Below are 25475 nucleotides of genomic sequence, written 5' to 3'. Positions count from 1 at the left end.
TACGACTACTTCCTCTATGTTGCATCAACGCTTCCGCTTCGGTCTACGAGGGTACGTAGACAACACTCTCCCATCTCGTTGCTATGCATCACCATGATCTTGCGTGTGCGTAGGAATTTTTTTGAAATTACTACGTTCACCAACAGTTGGGGTGGCGGCTAGGGTTTCGCCCGGATCGCCCACGGGGGGACGACACGAGCGATCGAGTGTTCCCCTTCCTTTTGTTTCCATAAGTGTAACAAAGTTTGAGATCCACAAAAGTTTCACAATATGAGTGCAAACCGGTAGATAACATAAAAAAAGATGCCACATCCGATGATAAAGAACAACTAAGATGTCTATACACCTAGTCTATTATTAGCTCGCCATCCAAATCGGCTGAAGATAGCCCGTGCTACCATCTCTCAACGGTTGTACCTAATAACTAAAAACTCCCTGTAGTCCGCATGAGTGAGTAAAGACCATATACAGATCCAAGCTGTAGCTTTTTAGATAACTACTAAAAATTAGTGAAGTTTGTCCCATTAAAAATCAAATCATTTCTAGTATTCCATATTGCTCAAAATAGTGCACATATCCCTATCCGAATATGTTTAGCTATATGTATGTCCGCATCATTAAGCCACGTCCCGAATAACGTGTCGATGCTCATTGGGGGATGAACGTTAAAAGCTATATGTATTGAGCGCCATAATTATTTTGCAAGTGGACAGTCGAAAAAGAGGTGTTTAATCGTTTCATTTTGATCACAATAACATCATCTAGAATTACCAACACAACTTCTTTTCAATAAGTTATCTTTGGTTAGTATGACTCATTTGTGAACGGATCACATGAATATTTTAATTCGGAACGAAACTTTAATCTTCCATATGTGCAATGATCTAGACAATGGCCCGGATTTTTTTTTGCGATTCAATGGCCCGGAATTAATTAGGTCCAGATACATAGATTTCACTAAAAAGGATCCATTCGCAACTAACTTCGAGCGAATCGTATCCTCATGGTCCGATAGTTGAACATCCATCAACCTGTGGACCAGGTGCAACCAATCGTTCCAACGCCCCCCCACTAGGGATCTCATAAATTTGATATTAAGAGGTACCGAATTTAATATTGTGGCGACATAGTCTTCCTTACGTTGCACAATAATATATAGGGAAGGATATTGCAGAGCCAACGACATCTCCCCTAGCCATGTATCTTCCTAGAATCTAGTCTTGGTACCATTACCTACTATGAACTTTACCTGTTGGAAGAAGGTTATCTTTATCCTCATTAACCCCTTCCAAAAAGGCGAGTCCGTGGGCCTAGCTGTAGCCTGGGCCAAAGTCTTGGTACGTAAATACTTATTCCGCAATATTTGTACCCACATACCCTCGGTCTCAATCGATAACCTGTATAGCCATTTGCTAAGCAAGCATCTATTCTTTACCTCTAAATTTTCGATCCCTAACCCAGCTTGGTCCTTTGGTCTGTAAATAATATCCCATCGAGCCAATCGGTATTTCTTCATGCCAAGTGCAAGGTGCATACTAATTTCTATTCACACCATTTGTAGTCCCATTGACACCCTAAAGTAGCAGTTGGTTATGCCGGCATCTTCCAGTGCTTGTTGACAGCCAAGGCCAGTACAATCAAGGGATACACTGTTTGCTATAATCTACTCCCTTGTGTAAAAAATGGTCTTATATTTTGGGACGAAGGGAGTAGTTGAGCACAGAAATTAGTGAATTACAATATGATTAGTTAGGACAAAAGTTCAAAGACAGATGAGTTACTAGTTCTTCTCCGGAGAACACCTTTGCGATTACGGCCCCTGCCCTGACCACATTAAACCTTTTTTGTTGTTGTTGTGGGTGACCGCCTCAAACCTGCCAGATAATATATATGACTCCTACATCCTAGAAACATTCACCTGTGTGGCTGTGAACATGAAGAACGGCCGTTATATATGTACCCCCAACTTGGTGAAATGAAAACTTTAAGGCCATCTAAAAACAGTAAGATTCCAATATGTCATGTTACTCAAACGTATTGTGTGCATTCATGCTTGCAGATTTGATGCAACCAAACATAGATATATTTTTTTGCGGGTGCCAAACATATAGAATTTGTACGCATGTGCGTGTTGCTGCCTATCGCTAACAACCACACACATTTCGTCGGTAGCACAGAGGAGCAACAAGAAAATATTGGAAACACCAAAGGAAGTTGGTCCATGCCACATATGGGCGCCAAGTACATTTTGATGATCACAAGAAAATATCTGGTCTGTGCCTGCATGCAACAGTGGATGGATACTACCCAACCACCACGCCACCAAGATGGCACTTATTCACGGTGGCCATGTCAAACTCATGGTGTATCGGCGCCAATCAGCTCCTTTGCTCTAGCCTCCATGGCCGGCAGGGCTTCGGCCTCTTCTGAGACCAATCCCATGTACTGTTCCACCTTGGACAACGCTTCCATCATCCCATTTTCTCTGAAGATGAGCGCGTAGCGAGGGCAGGATTCCACGATGGATATCGATCGTAAGCTCAACCAGCAGCCTTCTCATATCTGGGAACTCATCAGGACTCGGTTTCTTGCGGGCTTTGAGTTCACCCTTCAGTTTGACAACAAATGCCTTATCATCTGCAAATGCGTCCAGAACAGGAGCAATAAATTCAGACATGACATTACAGATTTGTGAAGCCAGGCCGATTAGGGCCGTCATCTGCTTGCCCTCCGCATCCTTTATTCTTCCTAAGACCTACAAATATGGTGCACTGAAAATGTCAGGTCACATACCATTTACTTCATTGTTAGTTATTAATTCCATGTGAATATAGCATGATGTCTGCGTATAACCAACAGGCGCATTTGTGCAGGTGATGTGCGTATCAGTTAATTAGCCACTACTAGTAGCCCAAAATGGAAAGGTAATTTTTTTTAACTAGCAATCCACCGCTCTTGTTCTGATCATGCATGTGCCTGCTAGCCATCATTTTTACGTGGACATTTCAGTTTAAATGAGGCACAACTCTGGAGGGAACTGAAAGTGATGACCATAACAAATTTGGAATTATTGTGCATACCAACAAAATTAAACAAATCATGTGGTTCAACGTAGAAAGGACCCAAAGTGCTATCATGTGGTTCAACGTAAAAAGGACCCAAAGTGCTACGAATATTGAGAGGACTCACCACTTTCAAGGAAGATGACAGGATATGGTTTGAACCTTGATGGTTCAGCACCAATTGCTTGGAGTTTTTGCACAAACTCTGAAGTAGACTTGCTGCTGTGTGTATATGACGACCGCACTGAAGCTTGTAGGCAAGATCCTCTATAAGGTCGTAATTTGTGTTGTCTAACATAGAACAGCAATTGCTAGGGCACTCCATCGCTAGCATTTCTAGGGCTTCTCCTGCCACTGCTTTAAATGGGTTTGACAATTCATCTTCATGAACCCCAAGAAACTCTTGCACCAGCTTGTCAATAATAACTTGGAATGCCCCAATCTTCCTCCTAGTTTTCTTGTCAATGGAGATCCTAGCGATCTTGGCAATGATGTTCATCGCCAACTTTGATTGTTCTAGGTAGCTGGGGCTGCCGTCCAGCTCCAAGATCTCGGCGAGGCTACCAAACAGGAAAGGATTCTGAGAGAGCTCTTGCCGGAATGTCATGCCCACTTTTCCCTTGATGCTTGCAAGCTTGGAAAGTAAATTCAACGATGAAGTGGTGATCTCTTCTCGCTGAGTCAATGTTGAGCCATTAATGTAACTTACAAATCCTATGATCTTTGGGAGAAGTTCTGTGGCTCTGCTGATTTCTTCGCAGTTGTGGAGATCATGAGCAAGCCCTTCAACGATTTTCATGCCCAATGCAGGGACTGAGTCCTTGTCCTTCGAGTCCCTGCGTGTAACTGACTGCAGTTCCTTAAGATGTTCCCTGAATGTACGCACTCTATCCAACACAGAAACAAAAAAAAATATAAACCAGAGAGCAACCTCTCACTGCTGGTATGTTTCCTCCCTCAATATCCGACGGTGAATTACTTGAACCATATATCGTTTGTTGTCTATCAGCAGCCCCCCTTGCATTGCCATTCACTATTGGAGAACATGCATCTTTGCTTATTTGTCGATCATCTGCATTACCTCCATTGTCATGTACAATCTGGGCTGAAATTACTTGTGTCATTGGTTCATCACGGGCATCAAGAAGTGAAGACACCTTCTGCACAGTTCCATTAATCCCGATGATTTGTACATACGGAGAAATATGACCGATGACCTTTGCAGCAAATAGCCTGATATCTGCGTCTTCAGTGTCTGACCAGCCCAACATGTTGATTAAGGTGGTCACCGCTTGGATGGAGGTCGTGATTACAGAGACAAGCTCAGTGCTGGGGCTGGAGGTCTTGTGCTTTTGTAGAAAGGAGTCCAATATTTGGACGGCGGCGTGTTTCTTGTCCCGTGAGGCTTTGGGGTTCAAGCAGTCCAGAGCAAAGGTGCCAAGGCCCATCTTCTTTGTAGTGTCAAACAGACTTTCTTGCAAGAAGGTGTCATAGGCATGTTCATAGTAGAGATTGACGGATTTCATCCCCAACTTATCTGTAAGTCGACAACCAAGGGCCAGTGATATCCAAAACAAGACGGATAATGAGTCCAGTATGCATGCTGCCAAATATAGTATCCCTTGGCACATCACCATTATATACAAGATCTTCACTGCTAGCTTGACATTTTTGTTATTTGTATCAAGAAGTTCATTCTGATTGCTGAAAAGGCACACCCACGAGAGCATGATTCGCGCAAGAGCCATTGGAATTTGTAGGTTCCCTAGTACCGACGAACGAAACATCATCAGCCAGTCGATAGACCCAAACCAGGTCAATAGTCCATATGTTGCCGCAACAAGCAATATGGCACGATGAGAGTCGTGCCACAACTTTAACCTTTTTGTGAAATGGACAGTTATCTCTTGGCGATCGAAACCTTGCCAAAATGTAGATGCTCAACCATAGAGGAGTAAGTGAATAATCATGCCAATCAAAGTCCCATTCAGTTTCTGAATAGTAGACTGAAAGCACAGCTATTAGGAGAGAAATTGGGGGACAAAATTGCAACAGTATGTGGCTTTCCTTCCTGCTTATGTATCCAATAAATGTGTAAAACCCCAGACTGTGCACTATCACCAGTAATACCAGTAACACAAATAAATTAGAACCTGGGAATGATCGTTTTGGTATGATAATGTCCATGATACGGTAGGCCACAAGTACCCATAGGCATCCCGTCATTATGGCTGCATTCATATAATACAAAGTTCCACTGCCTAGCTCCATCCTTTTGAGCTTAATGCCTCCTGTTGTCGTGAATAGCAATTGGTCATCCGATCTGCTTTCCCGGCTAAATGCCCTGCATATATATATACCCGGAAAACATGGCAAGGATGACTAGTAAACCATATGCATATATGGAAAACATGAGAAAATGAACACACGGAAGGAAACATAGACACACATAGTAATAAGTACCATGTGTTAAATATGACTGTATGATGGGACTTTGAACAGAAAGAGTCATGGGGTAACAGCAAGAAGCAATCATCTAGACCCCATGTCTTAACAGACTGCATAGAGCGGTGGAAGTTAACTGAGATAAACACATCTAGACCCGCTCCCCGTTATGAAGATATACGAACATCAAACAATCATAGCAAATAGCAAGACAACACCAAGAGTTAAAGCACATCCATTGGAGTTTTAATTAGACACCTTGCAGGCAGGCGTTCATATTTGGAGTCTTTATATTATCTTTGTCTTGTGATTTGATCTTTTGGCTTGACTAGATCTAAGACTCGGCATTACCCAATGCATCAATCATTGGCTCAAGGAGATGGTACTAGAGAAAGAGGCATCAAAGAATACCATCCAAGCTGGTGATGGTAAGGTGAAGTGAGGTGATCGATGCAAATCTTTGAGTAACAACATAGTAACAAAACACTAAGGTGTTGGTCAGGTTCTACCTTAATAACCATGGTAACCCATGTAATCAAAGGGACCATAGTTGAGAATGTATCTGAGGTGTCCTATGGACGTGTCGTACACTTATCTTATCCAAAGTACCCTTTTAAAGTCATAACAATGCTTGTTGTTTAGCTCGTAATCTCACACACACACGTATGAGGTTCTGTTCGAACCTTCACCCTAGTCTATTTCAATACTATTAGTACAACCATTTCCATTTCATGTCTCGCTGTGTTGCTAACCATTATTGCAGCATCCCCAAAATCCAGCAAACAAGAAGCTTGCGATAAGCTTGATGTTCGTTATGTCACCATTTATTTTACAAGATTTCTTCGACCTGGCTGGTTCATGCATTATTCACAAAGAATTTTTCCACCACCTACTTCAATATTTTTGCTTTCCGAGGCAAAGTCCTGCTGGGACTATTCTTCTATACCTTGTCTGATGGGTATTCACCACGAATACTCATCAACAACAACTCTCTGCTGCTCCCCTATGAGGTGTGGGTAGTCCACCCTCTAGACTACGGAGTTTTTTGTTTGTTTGTTTGTTTCCGTGTTGTTCTGGTTGCGTTGAGTTGTACCGTTGGTTGCAAAGGCTTCATTAATTTAAAGCCAGGCGCCAACCTCTTCTCTAAAAAAGTTGTACATCAAAATCAATGTATGTGCTTCAATGCTTTGATCACATGAGCTACCCTACATGATTGCAGTCACCTATGTATTATGTTTGAAGTGTATCTTTCGATATGTGATGAATAACTACTTTATGGTGTTGCTATCATGGTTGCATGGATTGTTTATAGACTCTCCACTCTATTAGCCTAGTTGATGAAAGAATAGTATAGGGTGTGGTGTCACGAAGCTCAAGCCTGGGCCGTACCACCACTGTTGATTCATCCACAACGAGCAGGTCACCAGGGAGAAGGTCAATGGATCCATTGTGAACGTTGGCTTCTGTCCCCTTGGAGCCCCCATCATCAAGTGCGGCCTCAGAAGCTGGGTCATGAGCTAAGAAATGCTCTGCAATAGTTGTCTTCTCCCCTGCGCATTTGGAACCCATGGAGGTGTAGTTGCAGCTTTGATCGGTGCTGGTTGTCTACCCTTGTTCGGGAACATCTTCAGCGATGGGCTTCATGAGCATATCAAAAGTGACTACGGTATTTCTCACTTCACCAACAAACAAAGGAAAAACTTACTAGCTTTTCATGGTATCACTTTGATGCCCGGTGCGGCCGCAGTCTTCGCCACAACCAGCTTGGAGTAAATAACTGGAATAGTTGTCTTGGAAACGACTGGATTCACTCGTGTCCGCAACCAGCCTGAACTGGCCATCTCATCGCTCTTTCGGCTTGGCCGGACCGTTTCGGTCATTGCTTGTGGCGGCGCTTGGTGTTCATATTCATCCGAGTCCATCAACTCATGGGTTCTTTCAGGGCCATCATAAGGTCCCCCCATGTGCACTCTCTCAGAGGTCTCATCATGGATCTCTGGTGCCAGAACGGGGTTGTCTGCCGTATGGGTGATACGTCCTAGGCCTATCCATAATTTTTGCTTGTTTCATGCTACAATAATATCATTTTGACATAATTTTGGCACCATTTTTTTAGTATATTCTGGACTAACTTATTAATTTAGTGCCCAACGCTAGTTGTTTTCTTTTGTTTGTAAACTTTCCAAGAAAATTAAATTTACGAAGCTTCCAGGGACCACTAGAGCCAGCTAGAGGGCGCCCCTATGGGCCCCACGCGGCCAGGGGTGGCTGCATGGTGAGGGCGCCCGGGCCCTACAGGGGTCGCATCTACCGCCTCTCGGCTCCGATGTCTCAATATTGACACGAAAACTCTAAAATAATGACTAGGGTTTTTTCTGCTGCTACATATCTCTGTTTCATCGAGATCCAATGTGGGGGCATTTTTCGGTACTTTGCCGGAGGGGGAATTCCTCGGTGGCCATCTATGTCAACCTTGCGGCCGCCATTTTCGTCCATAAGTAGTTTCCTTTGGGCTATGGGTCCATAGTAGTAGCTAGACATCAATATCGCCCTTATTCTTCAATAGAATGTTCACGTGAGCATCCCTACATGATTGTGATCCATGTGATGTAAACTTTATGGTTTGTTTGTTGAGGTGTGGTGAGTGATAGATTTATAATCAGATTTATATATGTTTTATTTATGGATTCATATGATTTCTTTGTGCATAATTTATGGACATATATGCTCTCCAATGTATTAGTCTTGCACTAACCATGTCTAGATGAATGACCTCCAAAAGAGTGTTGTGTATGTTAGTTAGGTCCAATCTTGCAAGTAAGCTACCACAATGACAGACTAATAGATTGGAGAGCATATATGTCTATAAATTATTCATCTAAACATAGCTAGTGCAAGCATAACATGCTTTTTTTTATTAAGGTAGATAAGAATATTTAGATGAATTATCTTGAATCTATACTCCATTAATATACTTCCTTGTTATCTACCTTGATTAGTTACTTTTTATTAGTTGTTATTTCACTTTTATGCTTTCCGAAAAAGCCAAAAAAAACAAAAATGATTCTTTCACATCAAGTAGTTACTGTTGCTATAGCCATGAAATTATGTCTTCTTCTGCTCAAAATGCACAAGCTAGTGGCTCCTCTAACATAGATCTTAATGGCCATGTTAGGTAGGAACCTAGTCCACCTATTAAAGATGACGACACTTTTGATACGAGGTATTTTACATGGAAAATAAAAATGTATTACATGGGACGCGGAAATAGCATTGGAAGCAATGGTATATAAGACTTTTCCAATTGTTCATGAGTTAAACTTTTACCCGGGGGGGGGGGGATTCTAGAAAGTACTAGAAGTTATAGTGATGCTATTTCTATTGGTTAGGAAACTTGAGAGGAAATTTGTACATTTGCATCCCTATTTACAAAGAATGTTTCTAGAATTACCTTGTATTGATGATCCAAGAGTTAAGATATTAGTGGTCATGACTTTAATGAATGAATTTGAGCCACTGATAAAAGAATGCAAAGAGTATTCTCCTATTATATGATGAATTCTGAATATCCTCTCATATAGGAAATTTTAAATGATAAATATACAATGAGTATGACGAAATATCTAAACTACAGAGAGTTTGAAAACAATTCTACAAGGAAAGTCCCTCCAGTTCTGTTAATTAAGAATATCTTTGAACATGTTTATGATAAATTTCATTATGTTATAAGACGGGTAGAATCTTGATTCACATAATTTGTTTACTCACTGTGTTTGTAAGCAAACTGAAGATGATAATTATGTTATATGAGGGGTTGTCAGAAGATGAACCGCCTACTGACCTTGTTGAATTTGTGGGGATAAGCATTACAAAAATATAATCCTTCATAAAGTGCCAAATATAGTATTTACCATGCTAACTTTGCAAATATGTGAGTTGTTGTGCTGAACAAGAAATACTTTTGTTATTGCTAAACAGAACGCCATAAATCATGAAATTTTAACACAATAAGAATATATAAGTTCTATGCAACTCATGATTTTTTTAGAATTCCTAGATCTATAGAAGTATGGATGAAAATTATGTCTCTACAAACTAATATGTTTCAACAGATGCTGCTATAGTTCCATGACTTGCCAATGGTTTGCCCTTGTAATGTTCCTATTGTGTGTGTGTGAGGGGGGGGGGGGGGGTGGAGGGACGATAGGAATTTTGAAACCATCTTATAGTATATTAACTAATCTTGAATTATAAGTTTATTAATTTGTTACAGAAAGGCATGTGAAGATTAAATTTTATTTATACTTACCTATCTCATTGAGTGTCGGTGTCAAAACCGGCGGATCTCGGGTAGGGGGTCCCGAACTGTGCGTCTAAGGTCGATGGTAACAGGAGACAGGGGACACGATGTTTACCCAGGTTCGGGCCCTCTCTATCAAGGTAATACCCTACTTCCTGCTTGATTGATCTTGATGAATATGAGTATTACAAGAGTTGATCTACCACGAGATTGTAATGGCTAGACCCTAAAGTCTAGCCTGTATGACTAAGGTAATTAGTATCTCCCTCTCCGGACTAAGTCCTCCAGTTTATATAGACACCGAGAGGATGTAGGGTTACACAAGGTCGGTTACAAAGAAAGGAATCTACATATTCGGTCGCCAAGCTTTCCTTCCACGTCAAGGAGAGTCCCATCCGGACACGGGTGCAGTCTTAGGTCTTCGTATCTTCACATCCCATTAGTCCGGCCCATGGCTAACATGCCAGACGTCTGAGTACCCCATAGTTCAAGACTCCCTCAGCAGCCCCTGAACCTAGCTTCAATGACGAGGAGTCCGGCGCGCAGATTTGTCTTTGGAATTGCAAGGCGGGTTCCCTTCTTTCCGGATACTTCACAATGGTCTTCGAACGATTGAGTTCGTCTCGGCAGCACGAGCAACATATACTTCCACAGAGGGCATAATAATTTATAAGTCCAATCCTCTGTCAATCATGACATCATGTCAGTCCGGTCATTATTCCGAACCGTTGTCTCACTTGCGGCCCCACGTTCCAAAACGTGGCGGTCATTGACACGTCTTATCCAAGTGGAGATCGCGTCCCCTTATTAAGGGATTCTTTTATCGACATAGACATGGGTAAACCAACCGTCCTGAGGGTACAACTTCTTGGGAATAGGCATATTTTAAGGCCCGGGCGGAGGCATTCGATATTCTCAGCCTTTATAAAGGGGCACAGACCCGCCTTTCCTCTCCACGCTTGCTTCTTCCTCGAATCTTACTACCTTGAGTTCCAACACCTAGGTTTCACCCTCCGTAAGCCTCAGTCATGTCCGGATCCAGCCGTCAAGGCCAGTGGGTGGCTTCTTCTGTCACAGAGGAGGATATCGCGAAGCTTCGGGCGACAAGATACCTGACCGCAGAAATCCTCCATCAGCTTCCCGTGGAGGGACAAGTCATCCCTACCCCCAGATCTGGCGAGAGGGTCGTGTTTGTTTCACGCTTCCTCCAAGGATTAGGGTTCGCCCTCAATCCCTTCGTCCGGGGGCTCATGTTCTATTACGGACTAGATTTTCACGATCTCGCCCCGAACTCTGTTCTTCTTATCTCGGCATTTATCGTCGCGTGCGAAGCCTTCCTCCGAACTCCTCCACACTTCGGCTTGTGGCTCAAGACCTTCAATGTGAAACCTCAAATGATAGAGGGGGAGCAAGCCGCAGAGTGCGGTGGTGCATCAGTGAGCAAGCTTACCAGCGCTATCTGGCTAAAAGGATCTTTCATAGAATCTTCCGACTTATGGCAGCAGGAGTGGTTCTATATCACCGAGCCCCACGGTTCCAAGTGGGCAGCTGTGCCTACGTTTTGATCTAGCCCCCCAATTTAGCTTGCATCGTGGGTTAATAAGGGGTTGGACTGGGGATCAGTCGATGAGGTGCGGACTCTGCAAAGCCGCATCCGAAGACTTATCGAGAAGGATATCGATATCGTTAATGTTATCCAGGTAATGCTAGTCCGCAGGACCCTGTCGTGCCAGCGACGGCCTTTCCGCCTATGGGAGTTTAACCCAGAAGGGCCACAGACTCTTCAGCACTTCTTCGGCACTACGCACGAAGGAATGTGGAAATTATTCTTCGGGAAACAAAAACAATGGCCGGACACCACCGAAGATATCGGCCTGGACTATAACCGTCCGGACACCCCGGTAAGTACTCATCCGCTGAACTCCTCATAATCAGATATCCTGTGGTAAGACACTGAGCAAACCATCTTTTTCCAGGGCTGGATAAAGAAAGCGGAACGGATTAGGTGTCCGGCCCCTCTTCCCGAAGACTCAGCGGACCCTGTGTTGACAAGGATGCTGGCACCGGCACCATACCAGTAGTCGGCAGGGGAGGGCAAGGTGGAGAGTGAGAAGATCCGGGGCGACCTTTGCGCTGGAGGTAAATTAGATACTGAGTCCGGAGAAATCGATATTTCCTCACCCGAAGACAAAGGTGAAAGAGAAGCCAGTATCCCTTCTCCATTCAGGAAGAAAAGGGCCGCCTCCGAAGGTTGGGAGGGGCGGTCTCCTAAGAGGGGCAAGATGCCACCGTCGAGTGGCTCGGGATTGGAAGGCGACGCCGTTGAACAGCTCCGTCCTGAGGACAAGCCCTCAACCAAACCGTAAGTGAATCTGGGGTGCTTTGATAGCGTCCCGCTCCTTTCCTATTACCGAAGGGATATGTAACGTGCCTTTGTATTTTTACAGTTCGGCACAGAGTTTTTCTGGGCAATCCTCTTCTTCGGGAGATCTACTCCCAGAGATGATGGAAAGAGAGACGCCTTCCCCGACCTCCTCGCCCAATAGGGTTTTTCTTGATCAACAAGCGGTGCAGGGAATGAAAGAGGCAGTACTGGCAGGTGAACCTCCGATCGTTCGGGATTCGGGGGCCAATAATGAAGGCCCCGGACTGTCCGGTTTTCAGCCAATGATGATTCTGAACGGGTTCCTTCAAAGGATGGCCGTGCTCCTACAACGACTTCTGGAGACCCAGCGGCGCCGATATATTAAGGGATATGCTGCAAAGAGCATCTGTCTCGAGGGAACAATGCACCTTGATGGGTACGGTGGTCGAGAAGATTCTGTCCGCGAAGAGCGGATTGAATGAAGCCTTCATGAGCCTGCTAAGAGGCTTCAAGGTTTGTAATGTTTTCAACTATATTTTATTTGCAAAGATGCACCTGTGTATAGGTAGTAGCCCCTGAGACTCGGGTTGGCTTCCCATCGGAGGCGAACGGAGGATCAAGAAGAAATACTCAAGGACTAATCTGGTTAACTGGAACACAGGCTGCTTCCCCCTGGCAACTTCCCATACTACGAATATTGTCGAGCTGCAGCGGAAGCTTGATGTAGCAGGGGATGACATTGCATTAATCAATCTGCGTCTCGACGAGTCGCAAGGTATGTACTCAGGGCAGTCCCTTCACATACATTTTTGTGATATAAGCACGACGCTCAAAGTTATACACTGGAATATGCATGGCTGCAGATGGTGTTGCCGCTGTTGAAATTCTTCGGACGGAGCAGGCCCGGGCCAAGGAGCAGGCCCGGTTTAGCAATGCGGCTGCCGAAAAGCCATCAGCTGAGTTAAAAGACAAACAGGCTTCTCGACGCCTGATGTCTACTACACAACCTTCTTCTTGTAGACGTTGCTGGGCCTGCAAGTGCACAGGTTTGTAGGACAGTAGCAAATTTCCCTCAAGTGGATGACCTAAGGTTTATCAATCCGTAGTAGGCGTAGGATGAAGATGGTCTCTCTCAAGCAACCCTGCAACCAAATAACAAAGAGCCTCTTGTGTCCCCAACACACCCAATACAATGGTAAATTGTATAGGTGCACTAGTTCGGCGAAGAGATAGTGAAACAAGTGGTATATGGATAGTAGATAAAGGTATTTGTAATCTGAAATTATAAAAACAGCAAGGTAACTAATGATAAAAGTGAGCGTAAACGGTATTGCAATGCTAGGAAACAAGGCCTAGGGTTCATACTTTCACTAGTGTAAGTCCTCTCAACAATACTAACATAATTGGATCATAAAACTATCCCTCAACATGCAACAAAGAGTCACTCCAAAGTCACTAATAGCGGAGAACGAACATAGAGATTATGGTAGGGTATGAAACCACCTCAAAGTTATTCTTTCCAATCAATCCGTTGGGCTATTCCTATAGGTGTCACAAACAGCCCTAGAGTTCGTACTAGAATAACACCTTAAGACACAAATCAACCAAAACCTTAATGTCACCTCAAGTATCCGTGGGCATGATTATACGATATGCGTCACACAATCTCAGATTCATCTATTCAACCAACACAAAGGACCTCAAAGAGTGCCCCAAAGTTTCTACCGGAGAATCACGACGAAAACGTGTGCCAACCCCTATGCCTAGGTTCATGGGCGGAACCCGCAAGTTGATCACCAAAACATACATCAAGTGAATCATGTGGCATCCCATTGTCACCACAGATACGCATGACAAGACATACATCAAGTGTTCTCAAATCTATAAAGACTCAATCCGATAAGATTACTTCAAAGGGGAAACTCAATTCATTACAAGAGAGAAGAGGGGGAGGAGAAACATAAGAGCCAACTACAATAGCAAAGCTCGCGATACATGAAGATCGTGCCAAATCAAGAACACGAGAGAGAGAGAGAGAGATCAAACACATAGCTACTGGTACATACCCTCAGCCCCGAGGGAGAACTAATCCCTCCTCGTCATGGAGAGCACCGGGATGATGAAGATGGCCACCGGAGAAGGCATGCCCCCTCCGGCAGGGTGCCGGAACGGGTCTAGATTGGTTTTTCATGGCTACGGAGGCTTCTGGCAGCGGAACTCCCGATCTATTGTGTGTTCTGGAAGTTTTAGGGTATATGGAGTTATATAGGCAGAAGAAGCACGTCAGGGGAGCCACGTGGGCCCCACGAGGCAGGGGGCGCGCCCTAGGGGGGGAGCCCCCCACCCTCGTGAGCACCTCCCGTATCTCCTGACGTGGAGTCCAAGTTTATCGGGTGGCTTCCGTTCCAAAAATAACTTCTCTAGTTGATTTCCTTCCGTTTCGACTCCGTCTGATATTCCTTTTCTTCAAAACACTGAAATAGGCATAAAACAGCAAATCTAGGCTGGGCCTCCGGTTAATAGGTTAGTCTCAAAAATAATATAAAAGTGGATAATAAAGCCCAATATTGCCCAAAACAGTAGAGAATATAGCATGGAGCAATCAAAAATTATAGATATGTTGGAGACGTATCAAGAATCCCCAAGCTTAATTCCTGCTCGTCCTCGAGTAGGTAAATGATAAAAAAGATAATTTTTAATGTGGAATGCTAGTTGGCATAATTTCAATGCAAATCTCCTTAATTGTGATATGAATATTCAGATTATAAAGATTCAAAACAAAAGTTTATATTGACATAAAAATAATAATACTTCAAGCATACTAACAAAGCAATTATGTCTTCTCAAAATAACGTGGCCAAAGAAAGTTATCCCTACAAAATCATATAGTCTGGCTATGCTCTATCTTCACCACACAAAATATTTAAATCATGCACAACCCCGATGACAAGCCAAGCAATTGTTTCATACTCTAACTTTTTCAAAACTTTTTCAATCTTCATGCAATAGATGAGCGTGAGCCATGGACATAACACTATAGGTGGAATAGAATGGTGGTTGTGGAGAAGACAAAAAGGAGAAGATAGTCTCACATCAACTAGGTGTATCAACGGGCTATGGAGATGCCCATCAATAGATATCCATGTGAGTGAGTAGGGATTGCCATGCAACGGATGCACTAGAGCTATAAGTATATGAAAGCTCAAAAAGAAACTAAGTGGATGTGCATCCAACTTGCTTGCTCATGAAGACCTAGGGCAATTTGAGGAAGCCCATCATTGGAATATACAAGCCAAGTTCTATAATGAAAGATTCCCACTAGTATATGAAAGTGATAACATGAGAGACTCTCTACTATGAAGATCATGGTGCTACTTTGAAGCACAAGTGTGGTAAAAGGATAGTAACATTGCCCCTTCTCTCTTTTTCTCTCATTATTTTAATATTTTTATTTTTTTTATTTTGGGCCTTTTCTCTTTTTTATGGCCTCTTTTTTTTCGTCCGGAGTCTCATCCCGACTTGTGGGGGAATCATAGTCTCCATCATTCTTTCCTCACTGGGACAATGCTCTAATATGATGATCATCACACTTTTATTTTTCTTACAACTCAACAATTACAACTCGATACTTAGAACAAAATATGACTCTATATGAATGCCTCCGCCGGTGTACTAGGATATGCAATGAATCAAGAGTGACATGTATGAAAGAATTATGAACGGTGGCTTTGCCACAAATACGATGTCAACTACATGATCATGCTAGCAATATGACAATGATGGAGTGTGTCATAATAAACGGAACGGTGGAAAGTTGCATGGAAATATATCTCGGAATGGCTATGGAAATGCCATAATAGGTAGGTATGGTGGCTGTTTTGAGGAAGGTATATGGTGGGTGTATGATACCGGCGAAAGGTGCGCGGTATTAGAGAGGCTAGCAAAGGTGGAAGGGTGAGAGTGCGTATAATCCATGGACTCAACATTAGTCATAAAGAACTCATATACTTATTGCAAAAATCTAGAAGTTATCAAAGCAAAGTATTACGCGCATGCTCCTAGGGGGATAGATTGGTAGGAAAAGACCATCGCTCGTCCCCGACTGCCACTCATAAGGAAGACAATCAATAAACAAATCATGCTCCGACTTCATCACATAACTGTTCACCATACGTGCATGCTACGGGAATCACAAGCTTCAACACAAGTATTCTTTAAATTCACAACTACTCAACTAGCATGACTTTAATATTATCACCTCCATATGTCAAAACAATTATCATGCTTCAATCTTTTCTTAGTATTCAACACACTCATAAGAGAATTTTATTATTCTTGAATACCTAGCATATTAGGATTTTAAGAAAATTACCATGCTATTAAGACTCTCAAAATAATCTAAGTGAATCATGAGAGTTCATCTATGTCTTCAAAATAAAACTACCACCATGCTCTAAAAGATATAAGTGAAGCACTTAGAGCAAACAACAAACTACTCCGAAGGATATAAGTGAAGATCAATGAGTAGTCGAATAATTATGCAACTATGTGAAGAATCTCCCATTTAATAATTTCAGATCTTGGTACTTTATTCAAACAGAAAGCAAAACTAAATAAAATAAAATGACACTCCAAGCAAAACACATATCATGTGGCGAATAAAAATATAGCTCCAAGTAAAGTTACCGATGGAAGTGGACAAAAGAGGTGATGCCTTCCGGGGCATCCCCAAGCTTTGGCTTTTAGGTGTCCTTATATTATCTTGGGGGTGCCATGGGAATCCCCAAGCTTAGGCTCTTGCCACTCCTTGTTCCATAATCCATCAAATCCTTACCCAAAACTTGAAAACTTCACAACACAAAACTTAAGGCAGAAAACTCGTGAGCTCCGTTAGCGAAAGAAAACAAAAGACCACTTCAAGGTACTGCAATGAACTCATTCTTTATTTATATTGGTGTTAAACTTACTTTATTCCAACTTCTCTATGGATTATAAACTATTTTACTAGCCATAGATTCATCAAAATAAGCAAACAACACACGAAAAACAGAATCTGTCAAAAACAGAACAGTCTGTAGTAATCTGGATCAAACGTATACTTCTCGAACTCATAAAATTCTCAAATAAATTGCTGGACCTGAGTAATTTATGTATTAATCATCTGCAAAAAGAATTAACTAAATATCACTCTCCAAATAAAAATGGCAGCAGTTCTTGTTGGGGAACGTAGTAATTTCAAAAAAATTCCTACGCACACGCAAGATCATGGTGATGCATAGCTACGAGAGGGGAGAGTGTGATCTACGTACCCTTGTAGATCGACAACGGAAGCATTTGGTTGATGTAGTCGTACGTCTCCATGGCCCGACCGATCAAGCACCGAAACTACGGCACCTCCGAGTTCTAGCACACGTTCAGCTCGATGACGATCCCCGGACTCCGATCCAGCAAAGTGTCGGGGAAGAGTTCCGTCAGCACGACGGCGTGGTGACGATCTTGATGTACTACTGTCGCAGGGCTTCGCCTAAGCACCGCTACAATATTATCGAGGACTATGGTGGCAGGGGGCGCCGCACACGGCTAAGAATATGATCACGTGGATCAACTTGTGTTTCTCTGGGGTGCCCCTGCCTCTGTATATAAAGGCTCAAAGGGGGGGGGTGCGGCCGGCCAGGAGAGGCGCGCCAGGAGGAGTCCTACTCCCTCCGGGAGTAGGACTCGCCCCCCCAATCCTAGTTGGAATAGGATTCGCGAGGTGGAAAAGAGAGAGAGAGAGAAGGAGGGGGGCGCCGGCCCCCTCTCTCCTTGTCCTATTCGGACTAGGGGGGAGGGGCGCGCGGCCCAGCCCTGGCCGCCTCTCCTCTTCTTCCACTAAGACCCACTAAGGCCCATATAGCTCCCGGGGGGTTCCGGTAACCTCCCGGTACTCCGGTAAAATCCCAATTTCACCCGGAACACTTCCGATATCCAAACATAGGCTTCCAATATATCAATCTTTATGTCTCGACCATTTCGAGACTCCTCATCACGTCCGTGATCTCATGCAAGACTCCGAACATCCTTTGGTACATCAAAACGTATAAACTCATAGTATAACTGTCATCGAAACCTTAAGCGTGCGGACCCTACGGGTTCGAGAACAATGTAGACATGACCGAGACATGTCTCCGGTCAATAACCAATAGCGGGACCTGGATGCCCATATTGGCTCCTACATATTCTACGAAGATCTTTATCGGTCAGACCGCATAACAACATACGTTGTTCCCTTTGTCATCGGTATGTTACTTGCCCGAGATTCGATCGTCGGTATCTAATACCTAGTTCAATCTCATTACCGGCAAGTCTCTTTACTCGTTCCGTAATACATCATCCCGCAACTAACTCATTACTTGCAATGCTTGCAAGGCTTAAGTGATGTGCATTACCGAGAGGGCCCTGAGATACCTCTCTGACAATCGGAGTGACAAATCCTAATCTCGAAATACGTCAACCCAACATGTACCTTTGGAGACACCTGTAGAGTACCTTTATAATCACCCAGTTACGTTGTGACGTTTGGTAGCACACAAAGTGTTCCTTCGGCACACGGGAGTTACATAATCTCATAGTCATAGGAACATGTATAAGTCATGAAGAAAGCAATAGCAACATACTAAACGATCGGGTGCTAAGCTAATGGAATGGGTCATGTCAATCATATCATTCAACTAATGATGTGATCCCGTTAATCAAATGACAACTCTTTGTCCATGGTTAGGAAACTTAACCATCTTTGATTAACGAGCTAGTCAAGTAGAGGCATACTAGTGACACTCTGTTTGTCTATGTATTCACACATGTATTATGTTTCCGGTTAATACAATTCTAGCATGAATAATAAACTTTTATCATGATATAAGGAAATAAATAATAACTTTATTATTGCCTCTAGGGCATATTTCCTTCAGTCTCCCACTTGCACTAGAGTCAATAATCTAGATTATACAGTAATGATTCTAACACCCATGGAGCTTTGGTGCTGATCATGTTTTGCCCGTGGAAGAGGCTTAGTCAATGGGTCTGCTACATTCAGCTCTGTATGTATCTTGCAAATCTCTATGTCTCCCACCTGGACTAGATCCCGGATGGAATTGAAGCATCTCTTGATGTGTTTGGTTCTCTTGTGAAATCTGGATTCCTTTGCCAAGGCAATTGCACCAGTATTGTCACAAAAGATTTTCATTGGATCCGATGCACTAGGTATGACACCTAGATCGAATATGAGCTCCTTCATCCAGACTCCTTCGTTTGCTGCTTCCGAAGCAGCTATGTACTTCGCTTCACATGTAGATCCCGCCACGACGCTTTGTTTAGAACTGCACCAACTGACAGCTCCACCGTTTAATGTAAACACGTATCCGGTTTGCGATTTAGAATCGTCCGGATCAGTGTCAAAGCTTGCATCAATGTAACCGTTTACGATGAGCTCTTTGTCACCTCCATATACGAGAAACATATCCTTAGTCCTTTTCAGGTATTTCAGGATGTTCTTGACCGCTGTCCAGTGATCCACTCCTGGATTACTTTGGTACCTCCCTGCTAGACTTATAGCAAGGCACACATCAGGTCTGGTACACAGCATTGCATACATGATAGAGCCTATGGCTGAAGCATAGGGAACATCTTTCATTTTCTCTCTATCTTCCGCAGTGGTCGGACATTGAGTCTGACTCAACTTCACACCTTGTAACATAGGCAAGAACGCTTCGGGTTAGTTCCGATAACGTTGCGTTTGAGGAGAAGGCCCAAGCGATGGCGACTCCCACCCTCCCACCCTCCCTAGGCGACTCCCATGGCGATGGTGACTCCTTGCCCTAGCTACCCTTCCCGGCGACCTCAATGGACGGCCTCCTCCATTGGGATTTCTCCCCCGGCCTCAAGGTCGAGGGACAGGTGCGTGCTCGCTTTGGATCTACGGTTCACTTCGTCCCCAACCCCAACTCCAAGGAGTTCTTCCTTGAAGTTTCTTTCTCCTCGGCCTCTTTTCCTCTCTTTATGGAATCTGTGGGATTGGCTCTTCAATCTTGCATTGGTGGAACCGGTGCTGGTTTCAACATACTTCGTCTGGGTGATCGGCGTTTCCGGTTTTCTGTGGCATCTAATCATGTTGGCCATTTTATTTATGGCCTTCGTGATCGTATTTGGCCGGATTTCGTTTGTCACTTTCATCTCCACCGTGGTTCTCGAACCCATGTTCAACCAATTGGATGGAATGCGGATTCTGAGCTTAATGATCTAGCCTCTTCACCCGGCCTTGCTATCAAGTCCAAATGGCTAGCATCAAAATCTGTGATTGCCCCCGATCCAGTTTCACTCTCTGTTTTTGAGAAGTTTGGGTTGATCACCTCGCCGACGGCAGGACATTCCGGTGACGATGCACCGGACCTCACATTTGGAAGGTTATCTTTTCTGGTTTCTAGGGATAATCAACACTCTTTTCGTATTGGAGCTGTTAACTTGCCTATCCGGCCGGATTCGTCAGATCAGTTACCATCTTTTCAGGGCCTGCGGTTTAAGCAGGGTTTATGGGATTCCATTCCCACTAATAAGCTCCATCATATCTTGGATGGTTGGCAGGCTGGTTATGACGATGATAGTGTGATGCTAATGGTCCAAATTCCTTGGGTACCAACAAAGGATTATATATATAATCGGCTTCAACACTGCACAAAATGTGATCGATTTGGTCATTTAGAATCATTGTGCATGGGTGTTTTCTGCCAACGATGTGGAGATTACACAGGGAAATGTTCTTGTTCTGCTCCAAGAATTGATATGACGTTGCCTGCCTCTTCACGTCATGTGCCATGCACTCTGGGCCCATCTAGCAAGGTTATTTGCTCTGCATGTCTGGCCTCGGGCCACCGGTCTATGAAATGCCCGGGTCTTACTAGATGTTGCTTTTGTCAACATATTGGTCATAGGGCCCGCAAGCCCGCTATGTGTCGAAATCTACCCAAGCTATGCTGGGCACCGACCACAACCCACGCGTCCAAATCTAATGAGATCTTACCCAACAGTGCGACCAGATCTTCTATGGTAGATAATCATATGTTGGTTCATGCAACACGCAGAAAACGGGATACGAAGGCACATCTTGTTTGGATTCGGAAGCATAGAATCCCGCATGCCTCGGACGTGGCTCCCTCCCATTGCTTGACGATACGCCTCCCTTTATGCAGGTGTAGTCAAGTCCGCCTGCCAAAAACCCCAATCGGGTGTAGAGCCTTCCTCCTCGAGTCCGCCAACATTGCCGCCCCTGCATCCGCACAAGACCGCAATTTGCTCCTCCTCACCGGCCGCTCCACTTCCAATCTGCAGTTCCTCCAAGACAATAGCCATGGCGAACTTTGCGGTGCGCCCCTTCGCTTTTGCTCCTGAGGGATCTTCTTTCGATCGTGGGCCTGCTCATCGCATCCAGCGCCAGGTCATGGTGGTCGACGATCCGCCGCGCAACCATGATAGGTATGCCATCGTCACCATTAACCCCACAGTACCGGATCACTTGAAGGAATATTGGCTTGCTGAGGTCTGCCGGATCATTACAGTCGATCTTGAGTATGAGCTGCTAGATGATTTTATTTATCCACTGGGCATTGGTTGTGTAGTCTTCTCTGACATGGAAAGTAGGGATAATGCAATTAGGGAAGGTCCGCATGCTTTGACAGATGACTCTCACTTCTCTTTGGTGCCACATGACGAAGGACCAAACATGCGCATGCCTGCGTTTGAGTATGAAGTGTGGATCATGCTACTGGCCTTTCCTATGGATTATCAGACTGAGCATTATGTGCATAAGGCCATATCCAACTTCGGCAAACTTCTAGTGTGGCCTCGACCTGGGCAAAACAAGGCCAGAGTGCTTGTTAAATGTCACATCAAGGATGTTGCCGAGGTCCCTCATAGTCTGCTTGTTACCAGGGTCGGTATGCTGCCGGGGTTAGGTCGTTCATGGTCTGTACCTGTGTATGTTCTCAATGGTCGCAATACCATTCCAGGTCTGGTGGGCACTGAGGAGCCACCACCACTGCTAAATGCTTCGCCACACCCATATCAGCTCCCTTTCTACACCCTCATGCAGCAGGCTCACCTGGATGATTTGGTTGCCCAGCAGGCTCAGAATGAGGAGGCTTGGAACGCCCCTGCCCCTGCGCCAGAGCAACTGCAGGAAAATGGGTGGAGGGTTTGGCCTGTGGTTCCTCCTCCGTACACAGGTTTTAGCTTTAGATCCTTCTTCCAATATGATGGCCCCTCCCTGATGGATGGAGTGGACCCTGAGCACAATGTGCATGACAACCTATCTGATGTTTGGGCCTCTGAAGATGAAGTTGCTGCAGTAGAATGTCTGGCTGATGGTTTTATCAATGGGAATCCGGCTGCTAGAGACGCGTTTGCTCGTGCTGGGGGTGATTCAGTCTATGTCACCATTGCTTTGGACCATGAGTTGCTGCTGTGGATGGGCTCTATGCTGAAACACATTTACACACGTGCCATCACTTATGATCTAGCTGGGACTGTGATGTTTCCTGTCAACCCATTCAAGCTCATCCAGAAACACTTGGAACTGGTTTGTGTACTGTTGCTGCAGAACCTCAAACCTGAACCTGACTACATGTCCAACATTTTCAGTGCTCACTTCCATTTGGGTGTTTGCATTGGTCCCCTGCACTTTCTTGCACCTTCAGGTGACATAACTCATGTGGCTCCGGATACTAGTATTGTGTCTCAGCAGGAGATTGTGCCCTCGGCTTCTTCGGCGCCACTCGGCAGTATAAATCAGGCTGATCCGATTGCCCAAACTCCTGGTAATGCTCTTCAACTGCTAGCATCCTCTTCCTTGTTTAATGTTGCTACCTCCCACACTGTCAAGGCTCCTCTTGATACCACTGCAGTACGGAGGAGTACTCGATCGAACAAGTACGATGGCTTCAAGGTTCATAACATCTTTGATGTCAAGCACAGTCGCTCGCGGGTGAGGGCCAGGATCGTTCCATCCGTCAATGCTGTCTCTTTAGCTGCTGCTCCAGTCGAGCCAAACCCTCCACCGACATCTATCCAAGAGCTTCAGCAGGTGGGCGACCGATGCGGCATTGCTCCTGAGGACATCTCTGAAGAGAAGCTGCTGGCTACCCAGCAGATAGCCCCAGAGGAGGCTATCTAATTTTCTTTCCGCTCATGAATAAATCGTGGAACATTCTGTCGTCGAATATCAGAGGGATTAACTCCGATAGCAAACTTTTGGCACTTAGTAATGCCATCGACTCTAGTGGGTGTTCAGTTTTATGTATTCAGGAAACCAAGCGGGAATCTTTTGATTTAGCGTTTATCAAATCTTTCTGCCCCAAGCAATTTGATAAATTTGTTTTTGCGCTATCGATTGGGGCCTCTGGCGGCATTATTACTATCTGGAATAGCTCTGTTTTTGTTGGGACACCATGGCATGTGGAATCTTTTGCGGTGGGTGTTTCATTTCTGGCCACCCAGTCGAATGAATCTTGGAACCTGGTCAATGTCTACGGCCCTTGTACGGGCCAGAGACGGGCAGATTTTACCTCCTGGCTATTTGATCTTAATATACCAGATGATGAAAATTGGTTAATTTTGGGTGACTTCAACTTCATACGGTCCACTGACAACAGAAAATAAACCGGGAGGAGATGCTTCTGATAAGCTATTATTCAATGAGCTTATACGTGCACAATCTTTAATGGAAATCCCAGTTAATGGTAGAGCCTTCACATGGAGCAATATGCAGGATGACCCACTACTGGAGCAACTTTACTGGTTCTTTTCCTCTTCGAATTGGACCACCTCTTTTCCTAACACAATGGTTCTGCCTTTGGGCAAACCGGTCTCAGACCATATCCCCTGCGTGCTTTCAATCGAGTCCAAAATCCCAAAATCAAACCTCTTTCGGTTTGAAAACTTCTTGGTCAATCACTCTAGTTTCTCTGAAGTTGTGGCAAGATCCTGGAGTAAACCTTGTCACGCCTCCAACTCTGCAGCAGTAGTCTGTAAGAAGCTCAAAACGCTTCGCTACGATCTCAAGCGTTAGAGCAGAGGCATTTCTAACTTGAAAATTATGATCCAGAACAACAATGAAGCACTAGCCAATCTCGACGCTCTTGAAGACAAGAGGGGATTGTTTGTCCAGGAAGCAAATTTCAGACGTATATTGAAAGGACACCTTAACTGTCTTCTCAAATACCAAAATGAATACTGGAGAAAAAGATGCACTGTCAGATACTTCAGATTCGCAGATGAGAATACTAAGCTCTTCCAATCACTTGCTACTGAAAGGTTCAGACACAACTCAATGCCACGTTGCAGGATGGGGATGTTGAAGTCTCTGATCATACAGGCAAAGCAGGGTTGTTGTTCAATACATACAAAGAACGCTTGGGGACCTCTAAGCCCACAAATATGCGCTTTGATCTTAACCATATCATTAAAAAGGTGGAAGGTTTGGAAGTGCTTTCGGAACCATTTTCCACCGATGAAATTGATGCAGTGATCAAAGAGATTCCTAGTGACAGGGCTCCCGGTCCCGATGGCTTTAATGGTTGCTTCCTCAAAAGTTGCCGGCACATTATCAAGGAGGATTTCTACAAAATGTGCTGCGATTTCCACAAAGGTAACCTTGACATGACCAGTATCAGTGAGGGTTATATTACCCTCATCCCGAAAATCTCCTCTCCTGTAACGGCTAATGATTTTAGACCCATAACACTGCTCAACTGTTGTCTAAAAATCATCACAAAAATTCTAGCCAATCGCGTGCAGAAAGTCATTCTTAAGATCATCCACAAGAATCAGTATGGATTCCTCAAAGGGCGTACCATCCAAGATTACTTGGCCTGGTCTTTTGAGTACATCCACCAATGCCAAGCATCATCGAGGGAAATTATAATGCTCAAGCTTGATTTTGCCAAAGCCTTTGACACAATAGAACATGAACCGATGTTGCAGATTATGAAGCACATGGGCTTTGACGAAAAATGGCTTGGCTGGATGAAGTCTATTTTTGCTTCAGGGGTTTCTTTGGTTCTCCTGAATGGGGTCCCGGGCCGGAAGTTTCTGTGTAAATGTGGAGTAAGGCAGGGTGACCCTTTGTCGCCGCTCATCTTTGTTTTAGCTGCCGACCTTCTTCAAGCGACGATTAATGATGCTTACGGCCAAGGCTTAATTGATCTACCTTTTCCATGCAACCGGAGAGGGGACTATCCGGTGATCCAGTATGCCAATGACACGATCTTGGTCA

At 44.3% G+C, this 25475-nt stretch overlaps 1 pseudogene; it reads right to left on the bottom strand.

Moving 5' to 3' along the window:
* Positions 1–2358: 2358 nt before the first annotated feature.
* LOC147962125 (uncharacterized) lies at positions 2359–5288 on the bottom strand (annotated as a pseudogene).
* Positions 5289–25475: the final 20187 nt, after the last annotated feature.

Source organism: Triticum urartu, chromosome 7A (genome assembly GCF_056163025.1).
Source record: "Triticum urartu cultivar PI428250 chromosome 7A, HENAU_Tu73, whole genome shotgun sequence".
NCBI classification, from domain to species: Eukaryota; Viridiplantae; Streptophyta; class Magnoliopsida; order Poales; family Poaceae; genus Triticum; species Triticum urartu.
This window is presented reverse-complemented; position numbering and strand designations above follow the sequence as displayed.